At 32.0% G+C, this 25,231-nt stretch overlaps 7 non-coding genes across 7 annotated transcripts; 5 read left to right on the top strand and 2 right to left on the bottom strand.

Annotated features, from left to right (window-relative positions):
* Nucleotides 1–110: 110 nt before the first annotated feature.
* Nucleotides 111–193, top strand: Trnal-uaa (transfer RNA leucine (anticodon UAA)). Its single transcript has one exon. It is a non-coding gene; the product is annotated as a tRNA-Leu (tRNA).
* Nucleotides 194–2,082: 1,889 nt separating this feature from the next.
* Trnal-uaa (transfer RNA leucine (anticodon UAA)) lies at nucleotides 2,083–2,168 on the top strand. Its single transcript has one exon. It is a non-coding gene; the product is annotated as a tRNA-Leu (tRNA).
* A 2,189-nt stretch (nucleotides 2,169–4,357) lies between these two features.
* Trnal-uaa (transfer RNA leucine (anticodon UAA)) lies at nucleotides 4,358–4,440 on the top strand. The gene has a single exon. It is a non-coding gene; the product is annotated as a tRNA-Leu (tRNA).
* An 8,157-nt stretch (nucleotides 4,441–12,597) lies between these two features.
* On the bottom strand, nucleotides 12,598–12,671 carry Trnat-cgu (transfer RNA threonine (anticodon CGU)). The gene has a single exon. It is a non-coding gene; the product is annotated as a tRNA-Thr (tRNA).
* A 128-nt stretch (nucleotides 12,672–12,799) lies between these two features.
* Trnal-uaa (transfer RNA leucine (anticodon UAA)) lies at nucleotides 12,800–12,882 on the top strand. Its single transcript has one exon. It is a non-coding gene; the product is annotated as a tRNA-Leu (tRNA).
* An 11,224-nt stretch (nucleotides 12,883–24,106) lies between these two features.
* Nucleotides 24,107–24,180, bottom strand: Trnat-cgu (transfer RNA threonine (anticodon CGU)). The gene has a single exon. It is a non-coding gene; the product is annotated as a tRNA-Thr (tRNA).
* A 128-nt stretch (nucleotides 24,181–24,308) lies between these two features.
* On the top strand, nucleotides 24,309–24,391 carry Trnal-uaa (transfer RNA leucine (anticodon UAA)). The gene has a single exon. It is a non-coding gene; the product is annotated as a tRNA-Leu (tRNA).
* Nucleotides 24,392–25,231: the final 840 nt, after the last annotated feature.

Genomic DNA, 25,231 nt, shown 5'->3' with positions numbered 1-25,231 from the left:
TGTTTAGATTACTTGACCTACATTGCTTATTCACAAACATATCCGTTCATAAAGATTTATTAATAGCCATAGATTATTAATAAAAGTGGTTTTGAGTTACTTATACAGGCAGCACGATGGCCGAGTGGTTAAGGCGTTGGACTTAAGTTCCAATGGACATGTGTCCGCGTGGGTTCGAACCCCACTCGTGCTAACGATTTTTATGTTTTTACTGATAAATAATTGAGGTTTGCAAATTAGGTACAACTTTCTGAATACAATTGTGAATTACTAAAGATTTTTTTTTATCTCAACATGTTTGACGAAACGAAACCATGTAGCAGGTTACATTATATAAAGGGTACAAAATTCCGTACAGATTTCCGAGTTCGATTACATTTGAAGAAAGTCGTAGTTTAATTCGACCGAAACGTTGCGAGACTAAAAATCAGGATAGGCGCAATTATCACAATAATCCAACTAGTTGATGCTTATCTACTGGTCAAAGCACTAAACATTCCATAATCGATGGTGTAAATGTTACAATAAAAACGTTATAAATTCTAATAATTTAATAGTAGCGGGATCTGCGGAAATTCCACAGTGAATTCTTTCATGTGTAATATATTGATGTTGGCACTCTTTCGATGTTCATCGTAGCTGGAGATGCCCCCATATTATTATAACTCTTTTGTTTAAATGACAACAGTATTTATCAAAGGGGGCAGGGACGCCCGGCGTAGTCCGGTTGTAAAATACGCTTCAATATGGTATTTTAATTCATCCAAACTTCGTATACATAGAGTCAATTTGTTATCGATTCGTATCTATACTCCTATACATTTTTGTGTATTGATATTCACATTAAAAACAATTTTTCTATTTATTTAAAAAGGAAGTACAACTGGGTCAGGGAATTGCATTAATCTACAAAAGATCTAGATAATTTGTATATTTTTAAATACATTTATTTTAATTAATTCCTTATTAGTTTTTTTCGGTTTTCTTATGGTATGACAACCTTTAGTTAACTATTACTGGTAATTACATTCATACAGATATTCTATATGATTTATACTTGCGTAATATTTGAGTAAAAAGGTTATAGTAAACACAAACGTCTTTCTATATACATTTATGTATGCGTATATATATATATTTGTTTTAAAAATTTACCTATCCAACTCCTCTGTCAGTTTTTTTCTACAGCCATGAAACTTAATATATTAGGTATTCGAACCAGTGCGAAACTTTCCATATAGGTTTCAGGCGGGGAAAATCGGTGAAAAGTATTAAAATTTTAAGAGTTTCGAGGTGATGGTCCAATAATGGCATTACGAATAAACATGTTTAACGTAATAGCAATTGGTTCATGTTCTCATTTTTTAGGCTTGCAGCAAACCTACCTTCATAGCTCAGGCATTAATGGCACATAAAAAAAGAAAATCGAAAGCTAAACATTTTGGTTTCGATTCTCACTGGTGACGAACGAGCTATTTTGTCCAACTTTTTACATCATTACTATATATTTGGTCCAAAATAATATAATAATAAATACGTATTGTGCATTGATAAAATATACTATTTAAGCGTATATTACGGGCGGACCAGCTAGTATATTATGAAGTTGGGGTTTCAAAAATAAAAATATATATGCGTAGAAGTTGGGTGCATCAGCTTTAATCGACACCGAAATCAAAACTTAGGAAGAAAGAAAAATATATGCATATATAAAACTTGAGTTTCTTTAGCTATAATCGAAACTGAAACCAAAACTTATGAAACATTATTGGCCAAATTATTTATAAAAAAGAAAGAAAAACATACAAACAAAATACTACACACACTATGGTATTATTGTATAGATGTGGTTAATTTGAAAATCAAATACAATGGAAACGAAAGTCCAAATTCAATATTGGCGACTGCCTCTGCTGAGTTTCGAACTCCCGAATTATGGAACTGTACTCTACACGATTGCCCTATTCCCGTAAAGATTAACGTGTTTGATTTACCTAAAGCGCTTATTCACAAACATATGTTCATTGTGTTTTATGAATAGACACAGATTATTGATAAAATTGCTTGTAAACGCGCCAGAAAGGCAACACGATGGCTGAGTAGTTAAGGCGTTGGACTTAAGTTCCAATGGATATGTTTCCGCGTGGGTTCGAACCCCACTCGTGCTAATCGTTTTTATTTACTGCAAATTAAATTCGTTTAGTCATATGACTATTTTTTTAAAATTTTTGTTATTGAATTAAATTTATCACACTGTCGCAAAACAAAATTATAAAGGTAACCTCGAGGCATAATAATATCTAAAATTGTTGGTTCATATATATATATATATATATATATATATATATATATATATATATATATATATATATATATATATGTACTAGCAAAAGTACCAGTCGTTGACTGGGTTGGTTCAAAAACAGCCTACAGAAAATGGTCTCTGATTTATCAAAGTATGATAGGTTATGAAAAGGAAGAGTTGTAAAGGGATAGTTTCGAATTCGGGGGTATCAAAACCAAAGCAAAATATGATGAAAGTAAAAATAAAATAGATAAACCCCATAATTGATTATACCATACCTGTTCACACTGAAACACGTATCAGAATTTTATATGGATCTATATTAAAAAAAACCTTGTTAAACTTTGTGACATATTTCCATTCTATGGAGGGCAGGCGCGAACGAACACCCCATAATTTTATTATACCATATTTCTTCAAACTGAAACATAATTATCAATATATACTTACGCAGGTAGATATGAAAAGTCTTTATCAAAGTTTGTGCCTATTTCCATTCTGATGGAGGCCAGGCGTGAACGCTGACCCCACAATTTTATTATACCATCCTATTTAAATTAAAATGTACTTATCAAAGTATTATTATGTACATCTATATTAAAAACACTTGTAAACGTTTTTTTCTTAATGTTTAAATGTTCTATTTACATACTTTGTTGACCAGGCGCGAACGCAGACACCACAATTTTAATGAATCATCATTATGCCAGATCAACCATACCCATTCCTGTATCTCAAAACGTCTATCATTATATGTGATCAGTTTTCTATAATAGTCAACCATATAGGAGCCTATTCCTGACCAGATAGACACACACACACACACACACACACACACACACACACACACACACACACAGACGTTCAGCTTTATATTATATATATATATATATATATATATATAATTATTACTGATACAGATTTGGTATATGTTGTCTGATGCTGACACTCTTCAATGGCTATATTTAAAGATTAATACAGTTTTCTATTTCAGAATAATATGGCATCTTTTTTCAATCCTAACTTCAAGTGGAAGATAGCGTAGTATCTCTTCTGCTATCAGAATATCAACCTCCCAGTCATTCCCTCCCCCAGTTCTGATGTATATCATACACTCATATTTCATGTCTCATTTATTTATTTACTAGCAGGCCGCTCGGCGTTTTCCGGTCGTCAAATTCACATAAATATTACATTTTAATTAATACAGAAACTGAAACATGTGCATGCCAGTAATATGTTTTTTTCTAAACCGTTATCTCGTTGGAATTCCTCTATTCTAAAAATAATAGGTATGTTCAAAAGTAACTTCATTTTTCTCATTGTTTTATCCGGTCCCAAGCAACACCGGCTAGCACTGCTAGTAGCATATCAAGCGTATATTACGAGCGGGAAATGCCAAGAGGCCTGCTAGTATATTATAAAGTTGTGATTAAAAAAAAATATCCATATGCGGTTGATGCATCAGTTTGAATCGAAACCGAAACCAAAACTTATGAAGAAACAATAATATGTATAGATATATAATTTGTGTTCTTTTAGTTATAATCGAAACCGAAACCAAAACTTATGAGAAATTATGGATAAAATTATTTATAAAATTATAGATGATTTGAGTATTATAAGGTATATTCGAAACCGAAAACAAAACTTTATAATTCTGTGTAAAATTATTTATTTCAAGATCTGGAAGGTCATAATAATTAAAGGAGGGTCACTCGGAAGAATAAACATTTAAGCGTGACACACAAAATACCTAACGCACCATGGTATTAATATAGAGATGTCATTAATTAGGAAATCATATCAAATTGAAACGGAAAAAGGAAAACTGGTTTAAGTCTGGCCACTGCCTTCATCGAGATTCAAACTCGGGATTCATGGTTTACAGAACCAGTTCCCTAAACCACTAAGTTATAAAGGTAGACGCCATAACCGCAAGTGTTTAGTTTACTTGACCTAAATCACTTCTTCACAAACATATGCGTTCATGATGTTTTATTAATAGGCATAGATTATTGATAAAACGGATTGTGGATTCTTCTAACGTCCAGCACGATGGCCGAGTGGTTAAGGCGTTGGACTTAAGTTCCAATGGACATGTGTCCGCGTGGGTTCGAACCCCACTCGTGCTAACGATTTTAATTTTTTCAAATTGAATTAATTTTGTTGTAATTGTGAAAAAAATGGACTATTTACAAACATTTTTTTCTTGAATTAAATTTATCACACTCTCTTAAAACAAAATTATGAAAGTACCTACGGAGCGTAATAATATTTATTGTTATTGGTTTATATATATATATATATATATATATATATATATATATATATATATGTATATAAATATATATATATATATATATATATATATATATTTATATGTACTAACATTATAGCATGGGTGATCTCAAAGACTCCGTATAGTCGTTTCAAGAATAATAAAAAACAAATGAGGTCGTTTCATTTATTCGTAAATGTTTTATTTATTTATTTATTTTAATATTTAAAAATAAAGCAAAACATCTTTTTGTCTACCAGAAATTATTTGTTCACGCCAGAAACCTATTGCGATTAACAACTTATATAATATTTTTCATCTTTCGAACTTCGGAATATATAAAATAAGTTCGTCAGGGGAAATAACATTACCCGTTTCTAAAATTAATCGATGTCGGAAATAATAATTCCAAATTAATTAAATTAAATATATTATCAATATAGTTATTATTTAAAGTTGATGAAATAACAATCTTAAATAGAACACTTAAAATAACCCTCTCTCTAAAAATTTGAACTAATATACAGTTATTCAATAAAATCGATTTCCCTTAATATATATGCAATGAGGTAACCTCTTAATCGTATATTTTAAACGAACCATACTATATATAGAAATAAATGAAATATTAAAGTAATGGACCTTTTGTATATGTTAATCAAATTGTGAACAAACAAACAAACACAAACAGACAGGAACACGAATTTTTATATATATATATATATATATATATATATATATATATATATATATATATATATATATAGTAGTATATAATTATTTAAATGTGAATAAACATGTATTTACATTTAAATACTTTGACAGTTTAATAATGCAGCGTTTAATATTATTTCTAATAGAGATTTGATATCTGTTTGTCTGATGTTGAAACTCTTCAATGGCTAATTTTAATGATAAATACAGTTTTCTATTTCAGGTTAATGTGACATCTTTTCAAATTTCAATCCAGGTGGAAGATAGCGTAGTATCTGTTCTGCTAGTAGAATACTGCCCTCCCAGACATTCCCTCCTCAATGTTTTATGCATATCATATACTCTTATTTTATATCTCATTTATTTATTTACTAGCAGGTCGCCCGGCGTTGCCCAGTCGTAAAATACGCATGAATGTTATATTTTAATTTTTTTTTTTTACACAGTGATCACCACTTATCAAGGCCCGGAAGCCACTCAGGGATAAGGGTTATTGCAATTACATTACGTTAGTGTGGAGATTTGATGAAGTGTTTACTTAAGGGTGCGGTTCATTAGGAATTTGTTAACGTTGGACTTGAAGACATCCAAGTTGTAGTCCGGTGGGAAGCAGGCAGACGAAACAGAGTTCCACAGGCGTGCAGTTCTAAGAAAGAAGCGTTGTTCATGGAATCAACGTTTTGATTTAGGCACAGATATAGAGTGGGGGAAATCTTTCGCAGTGGATTCAGCTAGGCGGGTGTTTTTCGTGAAAGATTGGCGAGGGGGGACCAGAGATTGGAGTAATTAATGCATACACAAACTGAGACACGTGCATGTGAGTATTTTACTTTAAAAAACAAAAAAATTTTAATCGTTCACTTTTTGGAAGTAAAAATAAATAGAAAAAAATACTCGAACTGAGATCGAAACCTAAACCTAAAATCAGAAAGTCAAATACGGTAACCATTAGAGCAGTGTTACACGATCTGTAAATAGTGTTTCCCAACCTCTTATATTTAACATAAGAAATCTGTAGGTACCTCCTCCGCGCGCCACAGTTTTAACCCCTATATGTAACACGATGTAACTGTAATTTAATTTAATATTATCATCATAATTTTTATACCATTTAAAAGAAGACGCGGAAAATAAACTGCTAATATTCAAAAAAAAGAATATTCAAAAAAAGAATCACAGCATACGAAAATAATGAAAATGCGAAACAAAATCGCGTGTACATTATCGACGCTTTCAAACAATGTTCCTATGTAATGATGTTTTTTAAGCCGTAAACATACCGATGTTTAAAAATCCTATCAAAAATCAGATACTAGACATATCTTGTTGAAATTTTCGATATTTATTCATTATCAAATAGACTTATATAATAACGGAAGGTTTTGTAAAATATATTAGAGGAAATATTTTTAGGTGTTCTACCCCCCCCCCCATGTTTCATCTCACGAAAACTAAACAAAATAAATGTAGGTCACTAAAATTTCAACATTGTTGAAAGCGGATAAGATCAAATAATTCAAAAATAGTTATATATATATATATATATATATATATATATATATATATATATATATATATATAACTATTTTTTTCACTTACTTTAACGTTGAAAATAAAATTAGACATAAAATCAATATTATTATGTTAAAAAAACACTTTTTGTTGATAATTTTTTCTTGGTAATATAATTGTTTGGATTACAAAAACAAAAACCAAAACAAACAAAAAATAACAAAAACAAAAAAAAAAACAGAAAAAAAAAACAGAATACAAAAAATAATTATTTTTAAAAAGCTTTAAATTATATTAAATTGAAATATAACGCGAAATGAAGTTTAAACAAATTTTGTATAACACGTTTCCAAGAATAAAAACGTATACAAAAAAGTTTTAATATATAACTCTTGAGACATTAAAAATTGCAAATCCTAATCGGCCTAAAAAAATTAATTTTGATTTTATTATTTAAATTGATAGAGGTTGCTCTTTATTTTGGAACCTTTTTTTAAAAATTATATTTGGTTTATTATATTTCATCTGTGTAGTTCGTAAATAAAAATCTATTTGTTTTACAAAAGGTAAGTCTTGTATTGTTTTTATTAATATTAAAAAAAAAAAAACCCAAAAAACAACAAAAAAAGCAAAACAAAACAAAAACAAAACAAAACAAGAACAAAAAACAAACAAACAAAAACATCACTTCCATTAACCATTAAAACGCGAATGCCCATTCATAGAAATTCACACACACACACACACACACACACACACACACACACACACACACACACACACACACACACACACACACACACACACGCGCGCGCGGAATTATGACGTTGTTGTTAATGTGTACAATGTTGCCGTTTTACACAACGCCGTGGTGATTCCTAGAAATCTATAATGTAGACTCTTCACGCTTGCGCATTCGTATAACAGTTAGCAGATAGATAAAAATCCGATGACTCCCACGTACTAATTTTTAAATTTTGACCTCTTATGAGCCCTTTTTCCGGATGAAAACCGATTAAAACTTTTTCCACATGTCTGAATATCGTATCTACCAAATTTCAAGTCTGTAGGTGACAATTTGCTGTATATATGGGCTTAGAATTGTCCTCACACACACATTTTAACTTTTATAGATATATACATTTTGTATTTTTATGAAAGTCATTAGGCCACTTGCAGATAATAGTTATTGAGTGCCAGGTGGCCATTGCGACAACACAGAAATGATCAGTAATGGTGGAAGTTAGGTAGTGTTTGCTTATTTAAGAGGACGTCTCAACAAAAACTTGTTTATATTAAACTAAAAATAAAATAAGTTCGTAGTCAGCTGGGAAGCTGCCCGGTGGTAATGTATTGCACAAACAGGTAGTTCTAGAAAAAAAAACAAACATTGTTCATGGTTTTATGCACAGATAGAAATGAAAGAAATCGTTGGTTGTTGTTGCAGCTAGACGAGTGTTTGTTGCGAATGTTTTACAGGAAAGATCACAGATAGGAGCTCAGTCGAGCATTTGCCATAAAAATGATGACAGAGAAATTTAATAACGCATGTCTGCTTCTTACTCATGACCATGATCGGACTTGCTTCCTAAAAATTTTACACCGTCAATATCGGCAACAGGATGATGAAACTTTCAGACAATGAATACATTAATTTAGTCATTATGACAATGAAATTTGCAATCCTTTTTGATCCATTCGGGTGGAATAAAAAATAGGAGGCATTACTTTTGGAACACATATACTATGTAAGATTGGCGACTATTTGTGTCTATTATCCAGTGGTGGATAATGCGTTTACTTAACTTCATTCCTACTTATCGTAAATCCTAACAGCATTTCAGCCTTGTGGCATGCATGAATGTTTATTATCCTACCTTTATCTGATTATTGTTGTACACGCCTTTACAGACTGAGGAAACGCCACCTACAATAGGTTCTTCTGTATCTCGAAATAAAAATAAATAAATAATGTAAAAAGAAAATGCTAAAGGCAGAGGAGGTTTATTCGCTTCGATCTTGGTTCCATATCACTGACCACAAGGGTTGGAGGAGACAGAGAAAGATCGACAATCACTAATTATATTTTATCACCACATTTTAAAAACTACATATTAAGAGTTCTAGCGCTTCCTCGGGCCTTATATTCTCTCCCCTCCCCCGTCTCTCCCTCTCTCTGATGCATTTGAAGTCACATCAATTTCTATCAATTCCTAAAAAATAAGGGGAAATTATTCTTGAGTTCACCTAGTGGCCCCCAACCATACTGAACATTCATTCTCGCCCAATATTTAAGAGTATTCTTTAAAGGTTAAATGTAAGCAATAAGGTTTAAAAAATTGGAGGCATTAGTTTTAAACAAGAATAAATAAATAAAAATAAATAAATAAAAAGATAGAAAAATAGGAGACATTACTTTTAAGAAAAAAAAAGTGATAAATTGATACTAATTTCAATATGAAACAATGCTAAACTTTCATTTTATTAGCGCTTAAATCTAGGTATTTTTAAAAGGTATTTTGCTGCATTTTTATCTAGTCATAAAAATATCGCACTGCACTAAAAAAAAAAATACATGTTTTTTTTTGATAATTTTAACCTTTTTATACCTCACAGACAGACGAGAGTCGTTTAAAAAGTATGTCCTCTTATTTTTTAACTAAAAAACTAAAACGTTGAGATTCGTCGAAGACGGGAGTGGTACTATTAAATCGAGCGATCTTTTGTGTTTCAGAATATATTTTCTACATAGTGAGTACTATTCTCAATGAACGTTTGTCAGTTTCTTTTGAGACGTAAACGTCGTAACCGTCTGGAAAGCACTTTGTCACTCACATTTTTGTCACCACGCTGAAATCAACGAACCCATCTAAATGTGTTGATATCAACTGCATCGGCGAAGGTTGATCGGTTCAATATTTTCTGCATGGAGAAATTTAATAACGCATGTCTGCTTCTGACTCATGTCCATGACCGAACTTGCTTCCTAAAAATATTACACTATCAATATCGGCAACAGAGTGATGAAACTTTCAAACAATGAATACATTAATTTAGTCATTATGACAATGAAATTTGAAATCCTTTTTGATCCATTCGGGTGGAATAAAAAGTAGGAGGCATTACTTTTGGAACACATATACTATGTAAGATTGGCGACTATTTGTGTCTATTATCCAGTGGTGGATAATGCGTTTACTTTATTCCATCCCTACTTATCCTCAATCCTAACAGCATTTAAGCCTTGTGGCATGCATGAATGTTTATTATCCTACCTTATTATTTGATTATTGTTGTACGCGCCTTTACAGACTGAGAAAACGCCACCTACAATAGGTTCTTCTGTATCTCGAAATAAAAATAAATAAATAATGTAAAAAGAAAATGCTAAAGGCAGAGGAGGTTTATTCGCTTCGATCTTGGTTCCATATCACTGACCACAAGGGTTGGAGGAGACAGAGAAAGATCGACAATCACTAATTATATTTTATCACCACATTTTAAAAACTACATATTAAGAGTTCTAGCTCTTCCTCGAGCCTGATATCCCTCCCCTTCGCTCTCTCCCTCTGTCTGATGCATTTGAAATCGCATCAATTTCTATCAATTCCTAAAAGTAAGGGGAAATTATTCTTGAGTAAACCTAGTGGCCCCCAACCATACTGAACATTCATTCTCGACCCATATTCGTATATAGTAGTGGATTTACTCGCCCAATATTTAAGAGTATTCTTTAAAGGTTAAATGTCAACAATACGGTTTAAAAAATTGGAGGCATTACTTTATGTAAAAATAAATAAATAATTAAATAAACAATAGGATGCATTACTTTTAAACAAGAATAAATAAATAAAAATAAATAAATAAATAAATCAAAATATAGACAAAAAGCAGACATTACTTTTAAGCGAAACAAAAAAGAAAAAGAAAATCACCGAGAAAAAGAAAAACAAACACACAAACAAAAAACAAATTAAGTAGTTTTACTAGACCACATTTTGAAGTTTTACAGTTTCTCATTGCTTTGTAAGAAAAGTAAAGTTTAAGTATTAAAGTTTACACATTGCGACAACTGTTAAAATTACATTTCCACTGGAAGTAAAAGCTTTGTACTTGGGATTTATTTCTCAATTTTCAGATAATTTCATTCTTCGCACGTTAGAGCATTTCCACTCTGATGTTACTTAAAGTATCGTCACATCAAATAAATCATAAAATACCTCATTAATTAAATACGTCGTTAATTTAAAAATCTAAACAATTTGAAACGCAATTAAAAGTATAGAGTTATTATTGACAACTGCCTCCAGTATGTGCGAACCCAACTCGTGCCAATGATTTAATTTTTTGTGTTTGTGTATATTCAGAGTATTTCGTTCCATTTATTGAAGAATTAAATTGCTCACAATTTCGTAAAATAAAATTGTAAAAATACCCTAGAGGCAAAAAATATTTATTATCATTGTTTTATAAATATTTTGAAATTTAATTAATTCGAAGTAAATTTTAGGAAATAAACGTTACACAGTGCGACAAATCTCAAAATTTTATTTCCACAGAAAGTATTATCTTTATCTTTTGGAATAATTCTTAAATTTAAAGATAGTTTACTACCTCGAATTCTGGAAATAGTATCATATACTTTTGGATTCATTTTTATATTTAAAACTAATTTCATACCTCGCATTCTAGAGTGATTTCGCTTTGATGTTAATTAAAGTGTCGGTACATTAAATACATCATAACATACTTAATAAGCATTTCTCGACGATTATTTGATTTACCTGTAAACCCATTTTAAAGTTTTTTTTTAGTGTGAACATGTTCAAATATATCTGGCCAGAGCAACCCCACCCAACAGATATTCTCTTTATTCGAAAATGTAAATGTCTTATTTAATGAGAAAGTAACGCTGGGATCGGACTTTGTGTGAAAATAATTATCTTAGATGGGTTCCACATAAAAGTTCTATGAATAGAAACAGTTCTATATAGACTTCTGCAGCAGTAAAACACGAAACAAACTAACAGTGACCGATGACGAAGTACCAGTATCAGCAAAACGTGAAGAGATCTCCGGAGAACAGAAAGAGATGAGGTTAAAGACAGTAACCACCACCACCATCACTAGAAGAGGAGAACGAAAAGTGGGAGTTGAGCGGACAGTTGGTTTAAGACAGAACGACCCAAAAGTTGAGTCCATATGCCTATTCGGAACCAGGTGTAATGGTTTTCGGAATAAGCTTTGATAATCCGCAATTTTATTTTCTTTGTTTGAAAAAAATCCATTGTGAAGGTATAATTTTAAATGATATATCCCCATCTTTGTAGGCGATAAGGCAGGTGTGCTGATATGCGGTATTCTTATACTTAAATATGGATAACAATTGAGGTTTGTAAATTAAGTACAACTTTCTGAATGCAATTGCGAAATACTAATGATTCTTATCTTAACATGTCTGACGAAACAAAAGCATGCATCAGGTTGGATTATATAAATGATACGGAATTCCGTACAGATTAGCGAATTCAATAAGATACACTTGAAGAAGGTCGTAGGTTAATTCGACCAAAATGTTGTGAGACTAAAAGTCAGGATAGGAACAATAGTACTAATAATCCAAATAGTTGATGTTTACCTGCTAGTCACAAGACTAAACATTTTATCGCAGCTTGTGTAAATGTTACAAGACAAACGTGATAAATTCCAATTTCCTAGAATATAGTTTAACAGGTCGTTAATTAAAAATAAAACACAAGTAAAACATAGGCTTAATGACGACAGCTGCCTCCAGTGAGATTCGAACTCACGACCCCTGGTTTACGAGACCAGTGCTCTAAACCACTGAGCTATGGATGCTCATATCTTCAGTAACTGTGTTTAGATTACTTGACCTAAATTGCTTATTCACAAACATATCCGTTCATAAAGTTTTATTAATAGCCATAGGTTATTGATAAAAGTGGTTTTGAGTTAATTAAATAGGCAGCACGATGGCCGAGTGGTTAAGGCGTTGGACTTAAGTTCCAATGGACATATGTCCGCGTGGGTTCGAACCCCACTCGTGCTAACGAATTTTATTCTTTTTTTTTTACTGATAAATAATTGAGGTTTGCAAATTATAAACAACTTTCTGAATACAATTGTGAATTACTAAAGATTTTTTTTTATCTCAACATGTTTGACGAAACGAATGCATGTAGCAGGTTGGATGATATAAAGGGTAAAAAATTCCGTACAGATTTCCGAATTCGATTACATTTGAAGAAAGTCGTAGGTTAATTCGACCGAAACGTCGTTGCGATACTAAAAATCAGGATAGGCGCAATTATCACAATAATCCAATTAGTTGATGCTTATCTACTGGTCAAACCACTAAACATTCCGTAGTAGATTGTGTAAATGTTGCGATACAAACTTTATAAATTCTAATAATTTAACACAAGCGAGACATGCGGAAATTCCACAGTGAATTCTTTCATGTGTAATATATTGATGTTGGCATTCTGTGGATGTTCATCGTAACTGGAGACGCCCCCATATTATTATAACTCTTTTGTTTAAATGATAAAAGTATTTATCTAAGGAAGCAGGGACGCCCGGCGTAGCCCGGTTGTAAAATACGCTTAAATATGATATTTTAATTCATCCAGATTTCGTATACATAGAGTCAATTTGTTATCGATTCTTATCTATACTCCTATACTTTTTCACATTAAAAACAATTTTTCTATTTATTTAAAAAGGAAGTACAACTTACTTATACATGTGTTGTGGAATTGCATTAATCTACAAAAGATCTAGATAATTTGCATATTTTTAAATACATGTATTTAAATTAATTCCTTATTAGTTTTTCTTTCGGTGTTCTTATGGGATGACCAACGTTAGTTAACTATTACTGGTAATTGCATTCATACAGATATTCTATATGATTTATACTTGCGTAATATTTGAGTAAAAAGGTTATCGTAAACACAAACGTCTTTCTATATATATTTATGTATGCGTATATATATTTATTTTAAAAATTTACCTACGAAACTACTCTGTCAGTTTTTGTTCTACAGCCATGAAACTTAATATATTGGGTATTCGAACTAGTGCGAAACTTTTTATATAGGCTTCAGGCGGGAAAAATCGGTGAAAAGTGTGAAAATTTTAAGAGTTTCGAGGTTATGGTCCAATGATGGCATTGCGAATAAGCATGTTTAACGTAATAGCAATTGATTCATGTTCTAATTTTTTAGGCTTGCCGCAAACCTACCTTCATAGCTTAGGCATTAACGGCAAATTTAAAAGAAAATCGAAAGCTAAACATTTTGGTTTCGATTCCCACTGGTGACGAACGAGCTATTTTGTCCAACTTTTTACATCATTACTATATATTTGATCCAAAATAATATAATAATAAATACGTATTGTGCATTGATAAAATATACTATTTAAGCGTATATTACCGGCAGACCAGCTAGTATATTATGAAGTAGGGTTTTCAAAAATAAAAATATATATGCGTAGAAGTTGGGTGCATCAGCTTTAATCGACACCGAAATCCAAACTTAGGAAGAAAGAAAAATATGCGCATACATAAAACTTGAGTTCCTTAAGCTTTAATCGAAATCGAAACCAAAACTTATGCAGAATTCTTGGTAAATATATTTATAAAAAAAGAAAGAAAAACATACAAACAAAATACTACACACACTATGGCATTATTATATAAATGTGGTTAATTTGAAAATCACATCAAATGGAAACGAAAAAAGGAAATAGAAGTTCAAATTCACGAGTTTGTGCCTATTTCCATTCCATGGAGGCCAGGCGCGAATGCAGACCCCACAATTTAATTATACCATCCCTATTTAAGTTAAAACATAATTATCAAAATATTATGATGTACATCTATATCAAAAACACTTGTAAACGTTTTTTTTCAATTGAACATTTTTTATTTTCATACTTTGTGGACCAGGCGCGTACGCGGACCCCACAATTTTAATGAATCATCATCATGCCAGATCAAACATACCCATTCTTGTGTCTCGATAATCTATCATTATATGTGATCAGTTTTCTATAATAGTCAACCATATAGGAGCCTATTCGTGACCAGACGCACACACACACACACACACACACACACACACACACACACACACACACACACACACACACACACACACAGACGTTCAGCTTTATATTATAGATATATATATGTAATTATTACTAATAGAGATTTGGTATCTGTTGTCTGATGCTGACACTCTTCAATGGCTATATTTAAAGATTAATACAGTTTTCTATTTCAGATTAATCTGGTATCTTTTTCCAATCTTTACTTCAAGTAGAAGATAGCGTAGTATCTCTTCTGCTATCAGAATATCAACCTCCCAGTCATTCCCTCCTCCAGTTCTGATGTATATCATACACTCTTATTTCATGTCTCATTTATTTATTTACAAGCAGGCCGCTCGTCGTTTCCCGGTCGTCAAATTCACATAAATATTACATTTTAATTAATAGAGAAACTGAAACATGTGCATGCCAGTAATATGATTTTTCCTAAACCGTTATCTCATTGGAATTCCTCTATTCTAAAAATAATAGGTATGTTCAAAAGTAACTTCATTTTTCTCATTGTTTTATCCGGTCCCGAGCAATACCGGGTAGCACTGCTAGTTTAATAATAAATACGAAATTTGCATTAAACAAAATATCATATTTAAGCGTATATTACGAGCGGGCAATGCTGAGAAGCCTGCTAGTATATTATAAAGTTGTGATTATATATATATATATATATATATATATATATATATATATATATATATATATATATATATATATATATATATTAGTGATGGGACGATGCCAAAATTTTTCCCGATTCCGATTCCGATTCCGTTCAAAATTTCCGATTCCGATCCGATTCCCGATTCCGATTCCGATTCTTGTAAAATTTATACATATTTAATTAGAGATTTTTTTTGTTTGTTTTTTCGTAAATTTTCAAATTATTACATAAACCCCTGGTTAATGTCCGCGTATATTTTATCTCAAATGTTTGCCTTGTAATTGATTAAAAATTGTAACACAACAAAACATTTATTTTGATTTTAAAACAAAGCTATATTGTACCAGTTCGTATTTACTGTATAACATGCTACTTACATGAATAGTGGAAAATATTCGAAGATTGGTAGGCAAAATAAGAAAACGATGTAAGAACAATATATTTAACAACGCCACTTAGCAAAGCCACATCTCATTGTTACGAACGAATTTCTAAATAATAATATTACTATTATGAAAACCATTTTTAACGTGAGATTGCGTGAGCTTTCTGTGCTTTCTCTCGCAGCTAAATCCCTATTCCAAAATGAAATATTACTTTTATAGATTACGTGTTAGAACATTTTTTTAATTGGCGGAAAGAAAAGCGATCATTTAGAATTTAGAGTGTAAGATCAGTTTCGAATATAAATTTAACGTAAAATGATCATCATTTCTGGCCATCCTAATTCTTTATGGATATTAACTAAAGTGTTTCCCACTAAATTAAGTTCGGTTTGCAACGTTGTAAAACCTTAAAAAGTAGACACCCTATCCCCAATAAGCGCACATAATTTAAAATTGGTAACACACTACAGCTCATGTTACGTTATATTTATTTGTGAAACTGACCGTCTATTATATATATATATATATATATATATATATATATATATATATATATATATATATATATATATATATATATATATATATATATATATATATATATATATATATATATATATATATCACGGAGGCCTCGCTGAAGCCCGCCAATCTCACTCAAAAGTTGAGTTGAAAGTATTATGGGGTAATTAACACCTTCGACGCCGTTGGTTTCGACAACAATACTTTTTCACACCCACTTGCCAAATTTCTCAAGGAGTTTAATATGAAAAGATTTCAAACGAATAGAGTTTTATTTTATTTTCCTGGAGCCACATTGTCTGACACCGTCGCATTTTTCTCGGGTTTCGGAAAAGTTAAAAATATACATGAATATCTCACAATGAATTTATCAAAGTCTGGATAAAATAGATAAAGAGAAAACATTTAGAAATTTTTCAGATTGAAAAAGAAATTATATTTACATTTAAAAGTCCCCCCTCATTGAAATTCTACTTTTGGACGATATTTGTAAACCCACTAAAAACCAAATTATTTTTAGATCTAGGATGAAGCTCTAAACTGTCTTCACGTATTAAAAAAGGGTGCTTGTGCAGTTTACACTATGTTAAAAAACGAAAAATAAAAAAATATATATATTCTACGTACTCGTTATGGAATGAAGTTCTCATAAAAAAATCACGAAATTTCATCAAATAGTTTTTATTTTATGCCGTAAAAACGATTTGGGAAATTCGGAATCTTCCTAAAAAAACTGCGATAATTTGTCAAGGGAGCGTAAAACAAAAACTATTTAATGAAATTACGTGATTTTGTTATGAGAACTTCATTCTATAACGAGTACGTAGATCTATAGAGTTTAGTTTTACTAATAGTTTAAAAGAAATAAATATTTATAATCGGTACAAGCAATTGAAAATTAACTTTTGAAAAATATTCAAAGAATCGATTTTGGAATCGGAAATTATGCACAAATTTTTCCGATTCCGATTCCGATTCCGATTCCCCGAAAATTACCGATTTAACCGATTCCCGATTCCGATTCCGATTCATCGGCACAACACTAATATATATCCATATAAGTTGGGTGCATCAGCTTAGACAATTTGAGTATAATCAGGTAGATTCGAAAATTCTTGGTAAAATTATTTATTTCCAGAACTGGAAGGTCATAATATTTTATGAAGAGTCACTCGGAAGAATAAAGATGTAAGCGTGACACACAAAATACCAAACACACTATCGTATTAATATAGAGATGTCATTAATTAGAAAATCAAATCAAATTCAAACGGAAAAAAATAGTTTATGTCTGGCCACTGCCTCCATCGAGATTCGACCTAACGACTCCTGGTTTACGGAACCAGTGCCCTAAACCACTAAGTTATAGAGGTGTTTAGTTTACTTCACCTAAATCACTTATTCACAAACATATGCGTTCATAATGTTTTATTAATAAGCACAGCTTATTGATAAAACTAATTGTGGACTCTTTTAACGTCCAGCACGATGGCCGAGTGATTGAGGCGTTGGGCTTATGATACAATGGACATGTGTCCACGTGGGTTCGAACCCCAACCGTGCTAATGATTTTTATTTTTTTTTAAATTTAATTAATTTTGTCATATTTGTGAAAAAATTGGACTATTTTTTTTTATTTTTATTCTTGAATTAAATTAAATTTATCACACTATCTTAAAACAAAAATATGTACCTCCGGGGCATAATATTATTTATTATTATTAGTTTATATATATATATATATATATATATATATATATATATATATATATATATATATATATATATATATATATATATATTAGCATGGTAGCATGGGTACCCGGCGATGCTCGGGACAACATGAAGTTCCGTTTGGAATAAACCGGCTATACTAAGGATATTAATTGTTTTTATCGTGGGCAACGTCGATATCCTCACAACAATTTCAACATAAAGAACGGATAAAAACATGTAAATGTAATCGCTCAAAAAGAAGTACATGATACCCTCTCCAGCCGATATTTCGGTAGAATGGATACAAAGAGAAGTTATTCTCCAGATATTGAACCCTCTTTGTTGCTCGTGCGCTGGACCCACCTCCGTAATAAATAAATAAATAAATAAATAAAATAAATAACAAAATATAATCAGAACAACTTTTGTTTTAATAAAAATAGCAGCGAGTGCCGGAGCGATCGAAAAAATTAGCCGTGTAGGCAGACTTAAGCCTGAAAAGTGAATAAAGGGAAAAGCTTATTTGCCCACTGTAGAAATAATAACGTTATAAACATTAACGCGTTTGAAAAGAACAAAATGGAATGACTTTTACTGATTTGATTTATTTTGTTTCTTTTTTTCATTGATATTTTTGCGTAAACAAAACATTTTCGACTGGTTTCATAGTTTTTTTTTCAAGGGGGGGGGTTCAATTCCCGGAATGCTCAAAGATTCTGTATAGTCGTTTCAAGAATAATAAAAAACAAATGAGATCTTTTCATTTATTCGTAAATGTTTTATTTATTTATTTTTTAATATTTAAATATTGAGCAAAACATCTTTCTGTCTACGAGAAATTATGTTTTCACGCCAGAAACATATTGCGATTAGCAAATTATATTATATGGGAGAAAGTTTCGTTTTTTATCTTTCGAACTTCGGAACATATAAAATAAGTTCGTCAGGGGAAATAACTTTACCCGTTTCTAAAAAAAAATCGATGTCGGAAATAATAATTCCAAATTAATTAAATTAAATATATTATCAATATTCTCTACCGCTCTCCCTCAACCCAGGACTGTACCCTAATAAACAAAGTTTCTGACAGCATAGATATAGCACTCTCCCTCGATACTAGCGCACAAATACATGTATTTGGTGACTTCAATGTCCACCACAGTAACTGGCGAGGATTCTCTAATTACACATACGTAGCTGGTAGGACAACACATAGCTTCTCTATATCCCATTCCTATCTCAGACGGTTACATTTCCGACACGTTTCCCAGACCAGTAAGATCAACATACCTCACTTCTAGATCTCTTTCTGACAACGGTTCCCTATGATTGTACAACAAATGCCCACAGCCTACTCGGGAATGCTGATCATGCTGTGATAATGGTAGAAATCACCCTAAATTCTCGCCCTAAAACTGAAGACCCACTACTCAAAACAACGAGTTATTACAAAAAGGATAACTGGGAAGCCATCAGGGATCTCATCAGAGATGCCCATGGCAAAATATCTTTTCTCTTCCAGCGGAACAGTGTGCAAATGAGACTATTGAATGGTTCAAGGCTGTAATTGAAGCACATGTTCCGCACGGAAATTCTATAGCAAGCCCCACTCTCCCCAATGGTTTACTTCTGCTTGTGCAGCTACCATTTGTCAAAGGCAGCATGCGTTCCACAGATTCAACCGACATAAGTCCAGCTCAAACAAACAGAAGTATAAATAAGCTAGAAATAATTGTAAGAGAGTGATAGCGACAGCTAAGACCGATTACTCTGAAACCACCAGAAAACGCACTAAGCACAGAAATTAGGAACCCGTGATATTTGGAAAATCTACAACAGCGTAGTAAATAATGGGCAGTCAACGATCCCCCCACTAGCAAACAATCATGAGTTTGCTTGCACGGCAACTGACAAGGCTAATCTTCTTGCCAGTCGGTTTGCCTCAAACTCCACACTGGACTCGGAAAACCACTCACTCCCTGACTTTCCTTTGCGGACAGACGACACACTAGACGATTTGAAAATCACACCTTCTCAGGTACATGGTATTATAAAAAACCTAGGCACCTCAAAAGCATGTGGACCAGATCTCATCCCAGCTGTGCTATTAAAAAAAATGCTCTGCCGAGGTTGCTCTAGTTCTCTCCAAACTTTACAATAAATGCCTCAACGAATCTTGCTTGCCCGACTGCTGGAAAACCGCTTCTGTGGTACCAGTCTTCAAGAATTCTGGCGAAAGAACTGACCCACTAAATTATCGCCCCATTAGCCTTCTCTCGCTTTTTGCCAAAATATTTGAGTCCTTAGTTAATCAAGCCCTAGTCCAGCACCTAACAGCTGCTAAACTCCTGACTGGCAAACAATATGGATTCAGGCAAGCCCGTTCAACAGCAGATATCTTAACTGTAGTCTCTGAACGTATATACCGTTCACTGGACAAAACTGGAGACGGTAGAGCGGTAGTCCTTGATATATCTAAGGCTTTTGACAGGGTATGGCACGATGGTCTTCTAAGGAAAATTAGATCATATGGAATCAGTGGTAAAATACATAATGTAAGAGAAAAATAAGTAAGAGAAAAGTTTCGGTTGTACATCTAAACAATATGACATAAATGTGGGAGTACCTCAGGGGTCTATCCTTGAACCTCTATTATTCCTGATATTCATAAATGACCTCCCTGATAAACTTGTTTCGGAAATGGGCATATTTGCCGATGACACCACTCTCTATAACAGATATGAGGGGAAAACAAAAGAACACATATCCAAGGAAATGGCAGAAACACTAGAGGATGACCTCCAATCAATAGTGGAATGGGGACAAAAATGGATGGTCAAATTCAATGCTGCTAAGACTAAGCTTGTTTCCTTCAATAACTACAAGAAACCTTCTCTACCACCAATAGCAATGACCAAGAACACATTGCCTGAAAGTACTTCTTTTAAACTCCTCGGCCTAACGTTCACAGGGAACATGAACTGGAATAGATACATTGAGAGCATTGCCAAGGCTGCTGCAAAGAAGGTTGGCTCCCTCTACCGTGCTAGAAAACTACTTACGCCTGAAAGTATCATGTACCTCTATAAGGCCACCATTCGCTCATGTATGGAGTACTGTTGTCATATCTGGGCGGGTGCATCTGCTCCTTGTCTGGGCTGGTGCATCTGCTCCTTGTCTCTCACTCCTGGATAGGGTTCAAAAGAGAGTCGCCAACCTAATAGGTCCTGAACTGTCATCTAGGCTTCAGCCTCTGTCCCATCCACGAGACGTTGCATCTCTCTGTCTGTTCTACAAATACTTTAATGGTGAATGATCTGACGAACTGAAAACACTTGTACCTCCTCGACGTAACTACCTCCGACAAACCCGACAAGCCACTAAGTCTCACCCCTTGACAGTAGAGATCCCTAGGTGCAAGAAAGCCTTTTACTTCAATAGTTTCTTCCCCAAAACTGCAGGTCTTTGGAACTCCCTTCCGGGATTCTGCTTTCCCAACAGTATTGATATGCAGAAGTTCAAGTGTAATGTGAACAAACATCTTTCTACTCATCTCCCTTCATAATGTCCCTGCAAATTATGTCCCTGATAGTAGCCCCCCTGCTTCAAAGTGGCACTGTGCCTTGTTTGGAGTGAAAATTGAATAAAAAAAATATAGTTATTATTGAAAGTTGATGAAATACCAATCTTAAATGGAACACTTAAAATAACTCTGTCGCTAAAAACCTGAACTAACATACAGCTATTTAATAAAATCGATTTTACTAATATATATGAAAATGAGGTAACCTCTTAATAGTATATTGTAAAAGAACCATACATATATAGAAATAAATGAAATATTAAAGTAATTGACTTTTTGTATATATTAATCAAATTGTGAACAAACAAACAAACAAACAGCCAGGTAGGAACACGAATATATATATATATATATATATATATATTTATTTATTTAAATGTGAATATATATACATATATATTTAAATTTAAAAAATTTGACAGTTTAATAGAGCAGTGCTTAATATTATTTCTAATAGGGATTTGGTATCTGTTTGTCTGATGTTGAAACTCTTCAGTGGCTATATTTAAAGATCAATACAGTTTTCTATTTCAGATTAATGTGGCATCTTTTCAATTCTCAATCCAGGTGGAAGATAGCGTAGTATCTGTTCTGCTACTAGAATACCATCCTCCCAGACATTCCTTCTCAATCTTTGATGGATATCATATACTCTTATTTTATATATCATTTATTTACTAGCAGGCCGCCCAGCGTTGCTCAGTCGTAAAATACGCATAAATATAATATTTTAATTAATACAGACAGAAACTGAGAAACGCGCATGCGAGTATTTTGCTTTTTTGAAAAATATTTTTTTTAACCATTCATTTTTTGGAAGTAAAAAAAAGGAAAAAATACTCGAGCTGAGATCGAAACCAAAACCTAAAATCAGAAAGTCAAATACGATAACCATTAGACTAGTGTGACACGATATTTAAATAGTGTTTTCCAACTTCTTATTTTTAACATGAGAAATCTGTAGGTAACTCCACCGCGCGCCACAATTTTAATCCTTATATGTAACTGTAATTTAATTTAATATTATCACCCTAACTTTTTTACCATTTAAAAGAAGAAGCTTCAAATAAACTGCTAATATTTAAAAAAAAAAAAAAATTACAGCATACCAAAATAATAAAAATGCGAAACAAAAATCGCGTGTACATTATCGACGCTTTAAAACAACGTTCCTATATAATGATGTTTTTTAAGCCGTAAACTTACCCATGTTTTAAAAATCTAGCAAAAATCAAATAATAGTCATATCTTGTTGAAATGTTCGATATTTATTCATTATTAAGTCAACTTACATAACAACAGAAGGGCTTGTTAAATATATTAGAGGAGATACTTTTTAGGTGTTCTACCCCCCCCCTATATTTCATCTCAGAAAAACTAAACAAAATAAATGTAGGTCGATACAATCTAAACAGTTTTTAAAGCTGATAAGATCAAATAATTAAACAATTATATATATATATATATATATATATATATATATATATATATATATATATATATATATATATATATATATATATAAACCGTTATTTATTTCGCTTACTTTAAAGTTGAAAATAAAATTGGACATAAAATCAATATTATTATGTTAAAAAAGAAAAAAAAAACACTCTTCTGATAATTTTTTCTCGGTAATATAACTATTTGAATTACAAAAAACAAAAACAAAAAAAACAAACAAAAACAAAACAGAATAATAAAAAATAATTATTTTTAAAAAGCTTTATATGATATTAAATTCAAATATAACGCGATATGAAGATTAAACAGATTTTTTTATAACAGATTTCCAATAATAAAAAAAATATATATTCATATATTTTAATATATGACGCTTGAGATAATAAAAATTGCAAATCGCAAATCGGCCTAAAAAATTCATTTTGATTTTATTATGAGGTTTGCTAATTAAGTACAACTTTCTGAATACAATTGCGAAATACTAAAGATTCTTATCTTAACATGTCTGACGAAACAAAAGCATGCATCAGGTTGGATTATATAAAAGATTCCGTACAGATTACCGAACTCGATAAAATACACACGAAGAAGGTCGTAGATTAATTCGACCAAAATGTTGTGAGACTAAAAGTCAGGATAGGCACAATAGTACTAATAATCGAAATAGTTGATGCTTATCTACTGGTCAAAACACTAAACATTCCATCGCAGATTGTGTAAATGTTACAAGACAAACGTGATAAATTCCGATTTCCTAGAATACAGTTTAACAGGTCGTTAATTAAAAATAAAACACAAGTAAAAACATAGGCTTAATGACGACAGCTGCCTCCAGTGAGATTCGAACTCACGACCCCTGGTTTACGAGACCAGTGCTCTAAACCACTGAGCTATGGAGGCTCATATCTTCAGTAACTGTGTTTAGATTACTTGACCTAAATTGCTTATTCACAAACATATCCGTTCATAAAGTTTTATTAATAGCCATAAGTTATTGATAAAAGTGGTTTTGAGTTAATTATGCAGGCAGCACGATGGCCGAGTGGTTAAGGCGTTGGACTTAAGTTCCAATGGACATGTGTCCGCGTGGGTTCGAACCCCACTCGTGCTAACGAATTTTAATTTTTTTTACTGATAAATTTATTTATTTATTTTTTTGGTGTTTGTGAAGAATATTTTCACACCTTTTGTTGCGGAATTAAATTTCTTACAATTTCGCAAAATAAAATAATAAAAATACCCTTGGCGATAAATAATATTTATTATTATTTGTTTATATATATTTTAAAATTTTAGTAATTTCACAGTTTAATAATGTTGTGTTTAATATTATTAGTAATAGAAATTTGGTATCTGTTTGATACTAAAACTCTTCACTAGCTATCTATAATGCAGTTTACTATTTCAGACTAATGTCGTAACTTTTAATTCTCAATTCAGCTAGAAGATAGTGTAGTATCTGTTCTTCTTTCAGGATACCATCTTGACAGACTTTACCTCCTCTTTTTTCGAAGGAAAGTGCCTCCTCTTATTATGTCTGAATCTATTAATTGATATTAATACAGGGTGTCCAAAACGTCACTTAACTTTTAATTTTGATTTATTTTTGATGATATATTTCTGTAATGTTAACACAATCTGATTAAGACATTCCGAAATTAAAACAAAAGGCGAAATTCAAACAATCTTTCTCTATGAAAAATAATGTCTTTTAAATGTTGCGCATTTTCAGCTTCGCATATTTGTGCTCTTTCCAAAACATTATTCATGACAGATTGCAGAATTTCAGGATTGCGATTTAACTCCCTTATTTCGTTCCTGATGTTTTCCTTCAATTCTTTCAGGATTTGGGGTTAGTTAACATAGACTCTTTCTTTAAGACCCCCAAAGAAAAAGTCGCGGCTAGTCAAGTCTGGAGAACGTGGCGGCCATTTGACATTGCCATAGCGAG

Source organism: Euprymna scolopes, chromosome 5 (assembly GCF_053919585.1).
Source record: "Euprymna scolopes isolate OS-2025 chromosome 5, ASM5391958v1, whole genome shotgun sequence".
NCBI lineage: Eukaryota > Metazoa > Mollusca > Cephalopoda > Sepiida > Sepiolidae > Euprymna > Euprymna scolopes.
Note: the sequence above shows the minus strand (reverse complement) of the source record. Positions and strands in the feature narration are given on the sequence as shown.